At 45.8% G+C, this 11,453-nt stretch overlaps 1 protein-coding gene across 1 annotated transcript in view; it reads right to left on the minus strand.

The window, feature by feature from the left end:
• The window catches only part of KSR2 (kinase suppressor of ras 2), a 501,760-nt gene that overhangs the window by 294,484 nt on the left and 195,823 nt on the right, over positions 1-11,453 (minus strand). The window lies entirely within an intron of this gene.

Raw genomic sequence — 11,453 nt, forward strand, 5'->3', positions numbered from 1 at the left:
AAGACAATAAAATCCTTTTGTTGACCCTGTTACCCTATTCCCCATTCAACAGCCTTGCCTTCCACCGCCCCATAGCTGGGAAGACCCCCACAGCCCAAATGCTCAGAAAAGCAAAGAAGTGAATTCTCACCTTTTGAGCTTCCCAAGGTTCCAGTTCTGGCAGTTTCAAAGTGATTTAAAGGATTTTAAAGGATAACTTTTCCCTTACATGGAAATTTTAATACCTAACTCTCACATGAGATACACAAATTCCAAGGAAGTCAAGTTCATCCTTCTCCCTGACCACTTCCTCGGCCACCTCATACTTCTTCCAGATCTGTGTCACCATGTTCTCATTCACGCATTTGTCCAGTAAACATCCTGTGAGTGCCACCTATGCCCTTTGCTTGGAAAAGACACAAAAGTAACACAGACGAGACCCTGGTCCCTGGACTTACATTCTGCCAAAGCAGAGTCATGATAGACAAGAAAACATGCTCACTGAAGGATTTCACATGGTTATTGGTGCTGGGAGGGAAATAAACGGAATGACGTGATAAAAACAATATGGGCGGCTGGGCACGGAGGCTCACACCTGTAGTTCCAGCAATTTGGGAGGCCGAGGTGGGTAGATCACTTGAGGTCAGGAGTTCAAGACCAGCCTGGCCAATATGATGAAACCCCATCTCTATTAAAAATGCAAAAAATTAGCCAGGCATAGTGGCACGCGCCTGTAATCCCAGCTACTGGGGAGGCTGAGACAGGAGAATTGCTTCAACCCAGGAGGCAGAGATTACAGTGAGCCAAGACTGCATCACTGCACTACAGCCCAGGCTACAAGCTCACTCTAAAATAAAAAGAATATGGGTAACAGAATGGTTAACCAGACAGTGCTACATACAAACCATGTGCTACACAGCTCAGCCAGGAGAAGGCACCAAGTGCCAATGCACACAAAAGCCTGGGCGAATCTCCAGAGAATTAGGCTGAGTAAAAAATGCCAATCCCTAAAGGTTACATACTATATGACTCCATTTATATAGTATTTTTGAAATGACAACATTTTTGAAACAGAGGATAGATTGATGGTTGCCAGGGGTTAGGGATGACAGAAAAGAAGGTAGGAGAAAAATGGATGTGGGGATAGAAAAGCAATACAAGGGAACCTTGGAGTGCTGGAACTCTCCAGCATCTTGACTGTGGTAGACATACAAACCTACACAGGTGATCAGATTACATAGAAGTAGGCCCGTGGTGCACATAGACACCATGGAATATTATGCAGCCATAAAAAAAGGATGAATCCATGTCATTTGTAGGGACACGGATGAAACTGGAAACTATCATTCTCAGTAAACTATCACAAGGACAGAAAACCAAATACCACATGTTCTCTCACTCATAGGTGGGAATTGAACAATGAGATCATTTGGACACAGAGTAGGGGACATCACACACAGGGGCCTGTAGGGGGAGCAGGGGACTATGGGAGGGATAGCATTAGGAGAAATACCTAATGTAAATGATGAGTTGATGGGTGCAGCAAACCAACATGGCACAAGTTTACCTATGTATCAAACCTGCACATTATGCACATGTACCCTAGAACTTAAAGTATAATTTAAAAAAAAAAAAAAAAACTAGGCCCATGCAGTGGCTTTTGCCTGTAATCCCAGCCCTTTGGGAGGCCAGAGCAGGAGGATCACTTGAGCCCAGGAGTTCAAGACCAGCCTGGGTGACATAGTAAAACCTTATCTGTACAGAAAGTAAAAAAAAATAGCCAGGCATGGTGGTGTACTCTGTGGTCTCAGCTACTTGGGAGGCTGAGGTGTGAGGATTGCTTGAGCCTCAGGAGGTTGAGGCTGCAGTTAGCCATGTTCATGCCATTGCACTCCAGCCTAGATGACAGAGTGAGACCCTGCCTTAAAAAGAAAAATACATAGAACTAAATAAACACACAGGCACAGGCGCGCGCACACACACACACACACACACACACACACGAGTGAAAATAGAGCTGGGGAAATCTGAACAAGATGGTGGATTGTATCCATATCAATATTCTGTGATATTGTATTGTATAGTACAGTAGTACTATAGTTTTGCAAAATGTAACATTGGAAAGAAAAGTGTACAAGGAATGTCTGTATTATTTCTTACACCTGCATGTGAATCTACAATTATCTCAATCAAAAATTTCTGTTAAGAAATTAAAAATAAAATACAAGAATACGGGGGGCCTACTTTAGTAGGGTGATCAGGGAAGGCCTCCTAAGGAAGTGACATTCCTGCTGGCATGTGAAGGACAGGAAGCGGATGGTCACACCAAGCACCAAGGACAGAGCACACCAGACTGGGAAACAATAGGGGCTAAGGCCTAGAAGTAGGAAGGGCTTTTTTTTTTTTTTTTCAATCCCCACTGTTATGAATTCGAATTGAGCTTTTCATCCCTAGTATAAACTGAATTAAAGAGAGAGAGAGGGAGAGAAATTTAAAAATCCAATGGTAGGCCGGGTGTGGTGGCTCACACTTGTAATCCCAGCACTTTGGGAGGCCGAGGCAGGTGGATCACCTGAGGTCAGGAGTTTGAGACCAGCCCGACCAACATGATGAAACTCCATCTTTACTAAAAATACAAAAAAATTAGCTGGGCGTGGTGGCATGCACCTGTAATCCCAGCTACTCGGGAGGCTGAGGTAATAAGAATCCCTTGAACTCTGGAGGCACAGGTTGCAGTGAGCTGAGATTGCACCATTGCACTCCAACCTGGGCAACAAGAGTGAAACTCTGTCTCAAAAAACAACAAATCTAATGGTGTATTATTTTTTCATTCATTTGCCATGGTGACAGTGCAAATACAAATTTGGTCTAAAGATACAGATTCTCATGCAACCATGTAAAGCCTTTCTGCATCCTCCATGCTAAGAGCTCTAAATGCATAAACATCCAATAATACCAAATGTACAGGCTTCAAAACCAGCTAAGTTAGGGCAGTCACTTTCCTAGGTCTCTTTCCTGGGTGCCTGCATGAAGGTGATGTTCACAACCGTGTGATGACAACGGGGTGACCCTCAAGGAGAGACTGAAGGGACAGGTGAGAACAGACTGCCAGGTCTGCGGGCTAAGGTGCAGACTGGCTTCTATACCAAGTCCAACAGGAAGCCATTGGGATTTTTGAGGCAGGGGAGGCATGTATTGAATGTTCATTTCTCAAAGATCATTCAGGCTGCTGCAGGGAAAAGTAGAGCCCAATTAAGGGGTATCTCGGGGATTTGCAAGAGATGATGCCGGCTCTGGATTGGGTGGTGGCAACAAAGATGGAGAGAAGTCAGCCAGGTGTCAATGAAGGAAGAACCACCAGAACCCAGAGGAAGGTAACCACGTGGGCACTTCCACGATGGGCCGAGGAAGGAGATTTGGGGTGGAAAGAAATTCCTAGCTGACTAGCAATAACAATAATAATTACTATAACGACTGTAATAAGAGCTAATGTATAGCGCATTTGATGGCTTCCAGAGTGCTTTCATGAACACTGACTCACTGTTCCATTTTTAATTAAAACAACTCATTTTGTTATTATATATTCAGTACAGAAAAATTAGAAAATTGAGATAAGAGAAAAAGGCAATGCTGTTCTACAGCCTAGCCATCATCCCTATCAATATCTGATGGTAGAGCGTTCCAGATGGTTTGGGGTGGATTTTTTTTTAGGAAAAAAAAATTCCATAAGAGCATATTTGATGGTTCATTGTCTGTTTTCTTCACTTGTTATATTGGGACTGTTTTGCATCTAACTTAATTTTTGTAACTCTGTGCAAACGGTCATTCTGATTTCCATTTTGTAGGTAAGGAAACTGATGCGAAGAGATGAAGATGTGCCTAAGGTCACAAGAGTGATGGTAACTGGCAGCCAGACTCAAACCCAAAACTTCGGCCGCCTCAACAAGCAGGGCATGAGGCTATCTGTGGAAGAAAACTGGGGGCTCCATTTGCCATCATAGATCATTCAAACGGGAAAAGATACTGAAACAAAGGCTCATTTCTCAAAAGGGTCTCCTTTTCCCTCCTCCCAGGCTTGCCAGAAGAACACTCTACCAAAGACACCATCATTACAGTATCTACTCCCAAATATTGACACATACACATTGTGTATGTGTGAGTAAGAGAGTCAACGCTGGAGTCAGATGACTTAGGCTCCAAATCTGACCCCCCACCACTTACGGCTGTGTGACCTTGGGCACTCATCTAACCTCTCTGAGTCTTAGCTTTGTCACCTGTGCAATGGGGCAATAATAAAACCTACCTCAGGGACTACTATGAGGATCAAATGCACAAATACAAGTAATGTGCTTAGCACAGCTCCCGGCATAAATAGGTACACCATAAATGCTAGCTACTGGCATTGTAATTCTCAACACTGCGGTAATACAATATCTGCTATTTAAAGAGTGTGTGGTGGTTCTGACAACTTTACTATTCTCACCCCTTGTACAGTGAGGAAGCTGACATTTAGCTGAAGCTAAATAGCTCTAAGAGTCAGGAACAGAACAGAGAATCAAGTTAAGACAAGTTTCTCCATCACGCAGTAAGCTCTGGATTGATGTATCAGATCAGGCAATACAAATTCATTGTCCAGTTAGCCTAAGTAAAGCCTGTTTAAGAAAGTCAATCTATTTTCTAAGCTGTCTTAATCAAATACTGCACCATGAAGCCACAAAGTAGTGCTTTTGGCATTATCATTACAAGCTGTTGTCCATCCTGAATGAAATGGAAAGAATACAGGACTGGGAACCAGAAGAACTCAATAGAATTCTGATTACACTACCGACCAGCTCTGTGACCTTGGGCAAATTACTTAATGTCCCTGAGATTCAGCTTGGGGGCTCATAAAATGGGAATAATTATGGCTTTGTTGGAGGATGCAGTGAGAATTAAATGTATTTGTTTCACAAATATTTGAACACCCTTTATGTACCAGGCACCGTTCTGGACACCAGAATAGAATAATAAATAAAACACACACACACACACACACACAAAACCTGTTTTTGCAGAGCTCACATTCTTAGTAGGGAAACAGATGAAACAAATGGATGAACAAGTGTATCATATATATAGTGATAGTGAGTCCTCTAGAGGGAAAGAAAGCAGGGCACAGAGACAAAAAAAAAAGTGCTGGGGGCTATTTTAATCGGAAAAGGATGAGGAGGTGACAGTGGACATTTGAGCAAATTTCAGAGTGAAGTGAAGACTGAATTAATAAGATAAAGTGATCAAACCATCAGACAGAGACTGAGCCATCATGTCCATGCCAACAAATGGCAGATGATTGAAGATGGGTGAAAACATCTATTCTGGTTGCCTTGTGATTCATCCCCTTTGTCCCCAGGCATTCACTATGCCAGCCCCTGTCCTCAAGATGCTCCCAGTCTAGTGAAAATGATCAATAATCAAAACACTCTCACTGCAGTTCCATCCTAGGTACAGATCCCAAATAATTGAAAACAGGGACTCAAATACTTGCAGACAAATGCTCATAGCAGCACTATTCACAATAGTGAATAGGTGGAAACAACCCAGTGCCATCAACTAAGGAATGGATAAACAAAATGTGGTATGTCCATATAATGGAATATTATTCACCCATAAAAAGGAAAGAAGTACTGATTCATGTGGATCCACCTTGAAAAACACTATGCTAAGTAAAAGAAGTCAGACACAAACGGTCATATGTCATATGATTCCATTTACATGAAAAAATCCCAAAGAGGCAAATCTATAGAGAAAGAGAGCAGATTTGTGGTTGCCAGAAGCTGGGGCTGGTGGGGAATGGGGAGTGACTGTTAATAGGCATGGGTTTTTGGGGGAGGTGATGAAATAGGTTTGGAACTAAATAGAGGTGGTGGTTGCACAATCTTGTGAATGAACTAAATGTCACAGTCTGGTTCGCTTTGAAATGATTAATTGTATGTTATGTGAATTTCCTCTACATGAAATGAATCAATAAGTACTCACAATACCAAACACAGAATCAATCCTAAGTCAGAAAAAGTGCAGGAGCATACAGGGCACAGAAGAGAGGAAGTCCACTGGCCAGGAGGTGGGGGTGGGTAGGAGAAGGCAGCCTGGAGGAGGTGGCACCTAAGCCCAGAACTTGAGGGTGAACAAGAGTTCCTAGGAAAGGTGGCAGAGCGGTGGGTGATGGCGGAAGGATGGTAACACAGAGAACAGCAGGGTCAAGGGCCAGGAGAAGAGGGACGTGGGAGTTTGGAGAACTGCCAGTCGTTCAGTATGACTAGAGTTATTTTTCCAGGGTGAGGAGGTGGGGACACAGAGTCTGGCTCTGTCGCCCAAGTTGGAGTGCAGTAGCATCATCTCGGCTCACTGAGACTTGAACCTCAACCTCCTGGGGTTCAAGCCATTCTCCTGCCTCAGCCTCCTGAGCAGCTGGGACTACAGTGGCCTCACGTGATCCACCAGCCTTGACCTCCCAAAGTGCTGGAATTACAGGTATGAGCCACCGTGCCCGGCCAAGCTGGAGTTATTTTGAGAGAGGAAAAAATTTACCCAGGAGCGTTGGCTCACACCTGTAATCCCAGCACTTTGGGAGGCCGAGATGGGTGGATCACGAGGTCAGGAGATCGAGACCATCTTGGCTAACACTGTGAAACTCCGTCTCTACTGAAAATACAAAAAAAAAAAAAAAAAAAAAGGAAAGAAAAAAAAGAAAGAAAAAAAGTAGCCGGGCGTGGTGGCACGTGCCTGTAGTCCTAGCTACTCGGGAGGCTGAGGCAGGAGAATGGCTTGAACCCAGGAGGCGGAGCTTGCAGTGAACCGAGATCGCGCCACAGCACTCCAGCCTGGGAGAGAGAGGGAGACTCCGGTCTTAAAAAAAAAAAAAGAGAGAAAGAGACAAACAGGAACACAAAAAAGAAATGAGGCTCTGGGGAAGATGATTGTGAAGTCTAGTTAAAGAGGCTGGGCGCAGTGGTTCACAAGGTAATCCCAGCACTTCGGAAGGCCAAGGATGGGTGGATCACTTCAGGCCGGAAGTTGAACATGGCGAATCCCCGTCTCTACTAAAAATACTGAAATTAGCCAGGTGTGGTTACCCACGCGTGTAGTCCCAGCTACTCTGGCGACTGAGGCAGGAGAATGGCGTGAACCCGGGAGGCGGAGCTTGCAGTAAGCCAAGATCGCGCCACTGCACGCCAGCCTGAGCGACAGAGCGAGACTCTGTCTTGAAAAAAAAAGAAAACATCGAGCCAGGCTGGAGAAGTGAAGGGAGAACTTCCCAGGGATCTGCTATTCTAGGCAGAAGGAGACGCTGAGAACTAAGGCCCAGTGTGACTGATCCCCTTGCCACTGGCCTCCCAGCGAGGGAGGCGGTCTCCTCCAGAGCTCCCGGAGACCTGCTGCAGCTGAGGGCTTGTGGCAATCAAACTTGGTAATGAGTGTAGTAGAAGCTCCGGTCACACTCAGCTGCCTCAAGGCTTAGACCCTAGTCCCATGGTCATGCCAGGGGAGGGGCTGAAACTCCCCTAATCATAAATGATAATGGGATAGAAGCTAACTTTCTGTAGGGGCATATATTGCTATATCCTTGAGGCTTGGGCCCCAAACTCCTGCTCATGTGGGAGAAGGGCTGACTCTCCCAATGGGCAAATGCAGACAAGTGGGTTGGAGCTGGAGGTCAAGCATCTGCCCACAACAGTGCTGCTGAATGCCAGCTCCTGATCATACCAGGGGAGGGGCTGGTGCTGCTTTGATCATATGGCTTAAAAGCCACACAGCCCAATGGATGGGATCCATGGAGTCCTCCTGGAGCCCGCTGTGCTGGACCAGGGTGTAAAGGACAATGGTGAGTGGGGACTATACCTGCCACTCCTGTCCCTGTGTGATTAAAGCTGTCCCAGAAACCCAGGTGCACAGGCTGTGTGGGCGTCCGTCCTTGTGGCTCAACAGGGCCCCTTTGTGTAGGGAAGCGGAGCATCATGGAAACATGTCTCTGACCGTGGAGTGGAGATAGGATTGGACAGAGCCTGGGTGGCAGCAGGAGCCCAGACTGAGGCTCCTGGAGACATCTGGATGGGAGGTGACGAGGACCTGGGATAGCTGTAGCAGTGGAGATAAAGAGACGTGGAGTGACTGTCTATTAGAGGAGAAAAAAGGAAAAAGAGCCAACGTTGATTGAATTTACACATAAGTTATAGACCCATGAAACCATCCAACCAAGTGGGTAGAATGTACTCTGTCTTACAGATGAAGGAACTGAGGCACAGAGAGGTCAAGTGGCTTGCTCGAGGCCACACAGCCTTGTCCAAGAAGGACATGTGAGGTCTGGATCTTCACCTGACCCGTAACCAGGATACTAAGTCCAGGCTGATGTCCCAGTTGCTAGCCTGGGTCACACAGTGGCCGATGGCATTGATCACAGCAAAAGGAAATGCAGGAGAAGGAAATTGGGCACAGAGGAGGTGGCAAGCTCAGGGTCAGACAGGCTGAGTCTGAGGTTCCTGCACGACACCTAAGAGGAGATTCTGGGATGCAGCTGAACCTCAACTTCTTCTCTGAGAAATCCCGGGATCACTCCCCAGGAAGAAGTTATTTTTCTAGCCTGAAAAGATTAATCATGAAATTCTAAAATCTCATCTTAGTAGTTTATTTTTCTACAAAGACATGATGATTTCATCACATTCACCTACTGTTCCTCTCCCATCTGATCTCCGAATCTCCAGAGTAAACATCCCATGACCCTGAATTACATGCCGGTAATGCAGGTCTGGAAGGGGGGGGGTCATGAGCCTGTCACTCACTGACTAATTCCCCCAGAAGGGAAGATACCTCTGCATATGGAGGACTTACTTTCTGAATTGAAAGAACAAGAGTTAATTCTCCTAAGTCAACGCCAACCCTTAGACATGAATTTGTCCCTACCATCCCTCACTGTGACTCCATTTCTTCATCTGTAGAATGGGGATAACAACAGAGCTTTCCCCCAGGATTGCTCTGAAGATTAAACAAAACCATGCAAGCAGAGCATTTAGCTTCATTCCCTAGCACACAGTCAATGTTGTATAAATGTTCGTGTACAAAGAGTGTAACACCATCTGTTTCACAGAATGCCACTGAGGATTAAATAAATGCATACAGCGCTTTTCATTGAGGCTGACAGAGCTCGCACTCAAGAATCATCCAGTCCTGCCAGGCACAGTGGCTCATGCCTGTAATCCCAGCACTTTGGAAGGCCAAGGCAGGTGGATCACCTGAGGTCAGGAGTTTGAGACCAGCCTGGCCAACATGGTGAAACCCCATCTCTACTAAAAATACAAAAATTAGCCGGGTGTCCTGGCACATGCCTGTAATCCCAGCTACTCAGGAGGCCAAGGCAGGAGAATCGCTTGAACCTGGGAAGGGGAGGTTGTAGTGAGCTGAGATTGCATCATTGCACTCCAGCCTGAGAGTGAAACTCCATCTCAAAAAAAAAAAAAAAAGAATCATCCAGTCATTATCCCTGGTCTTGGCAGGTGCTAACTCTGACAGAAAGAAAGCCCAGGGTATTAGAAGCCACTGAGTCTTTATTTTGGGTTGAACTGTGGCTTCCTGTACCTTATTTGCATATTGGATCTTTGCAGCTACAATCAAGTTAAGATGAGTTAATACCGGATCAGGACCTAAGTCCAATGGTTTGTGTCCTTATAAGACGAGGAGAAGACACAGAGGAGAACGTCATGTGAAGACAGAGGCAGGGGCTGGAGTGATGCAGCTACAAACCAAGGAGCACCAAGGATGGCCGGCCACCTGCTGAAGCTGCAGGACAGGCAAGGAACCGATTCTCCCCCAGAGCCTTTGGAGGCAGTGTGGCCCTGCCAACACCCGATTTCAGGCTTTCAAGTCCCTACAACTGTGGGAAAGTATGTTTCTGCTGGTTTAAGCCATCTAGTTTGTGGTGGCTTTTTTTTTTTTTTAACAAAAGCCCTGGATAACTCATGCATTTGCTGGACACTGACTGGGGAATCGCCATATAAAAGCCTGCATGTGGAGTGCAGCTGCCAGACTCTACGTTAGAGGATCTGGTGCTGATCTCACGTGCCCTGTAAAGTAGATGTTATTGACAGTTATCGGCCAGGCGTGGTGGCTCAAGCCTGTAATCCCAGCACTCTGGGAGGCCGAGGCGGGCGGATCACGAGGTCAGGAGATCGAGACCATCCTGGCTAACATGGTGAAACCCTGTCTCTACCAAAAATAGAAAAAAAGAATTAGCCGAGTGTGGTGGTGGGCGCCTGTAGTCCCAGCTACTCAGGAGTCTGAGGCAGGAGAATGGCATGAACCCGGGAGGCGAAGCTTGCAGTGAGCCAAGATCAAGCCACTGCACTCCAGCCTGGGTGACAGAGCAAGATTCCATCTCCAAAAAAAAAGTTATCAACAAGTAATGTTATAAAGCACTTTATGCATGTATTCAATCCTCCATGGATCCTGTGAAATAGATGCTTTTACCCCCTTTATACATGAACATTTATACAACATTGTGAAAGGAAAATAGATCTTGGAAGCCCCAAAGTCACCAAGCTAAAGGGAAAAGTCAAGGTGGGAACTGCTTAGAACAAACCTACCTCCCATTCTACTCAAAGTCATCTCTCTGCTCACTGGGATAAATGCATATCTGACTGCTTCCCTTGGAAAGGCTAATCAGAAACTCAAAAGAATTGTGCCCTGGGAGTCCCCGCCCTGCTTGAGTTGTCCCGCCTTTCTGGATGGAACCAATGTACATCTTACATATACTGATTGATGTTTCATGTCTCCCTAAAACGTATAAAAGCAAACTGTGCCCTGACCACGTTGGGCACATGTCATCAGGACCTCCTAAGGCTGTGTCACGGGCATGCATCTTCAGCCTTGGCAAAATAAGCTTTCTAAATTAACTGAGACCTGTCTCTGATTTGCAGGGTTTACAACATTGGCTGTGTGCTTACTGTGCTTGGGATGGGGCTAAATGCTCTAATTGCATCATTTCATTTAATCTTCAGAATAATTCTGGGGTAAAACTCTGCTGTCATTCCCATCCTACAGATGAAGAAACTGTAATGTTATCAACAAGTACTGGATGAGTGACAGGTCATGGCTTATAGTTGGTAGTAACCTACACCCCCACTTTCCCCTTAATCACATGGTGTCCTGCAGCTGAGCTGGGATCCACCCTTCCCCACAGCCTGCAGTTCCCCCAAAGTCACACAAACACACGTTCACACATACACACCATTCCCCCAAAGATGCACACACACTCACACATACACACGATTCCCCCAAAGACGCACACACACTCACACATACACACCGTTCCCCCAAAGATGCACACTCTGCACACTCACATATACACACCATTCCCCCAAAGACGCCACAAACACACACACATACACACCATTCCCCCCAAAGACACACAAACACACACTCACACATACACACCATTCCCCCAA

Source organism: Piliocolobus tephrosceles, chromosome 10 (genome assembly GCF_002776525.5).
Source record: "Piliocolobus tephrosceles isolate RC106 chromosome 10, ASM277652v3, whole genome shotgun sequence".
In the NCBI taxonomy this organism is placed as follows: domain Eukaryota; kingdom Metazoa; phylum Chordata; class Mammalia; order Primates; family Cercopithecidae; genus Piliocolobus; species Piliocolobus tephrosceles.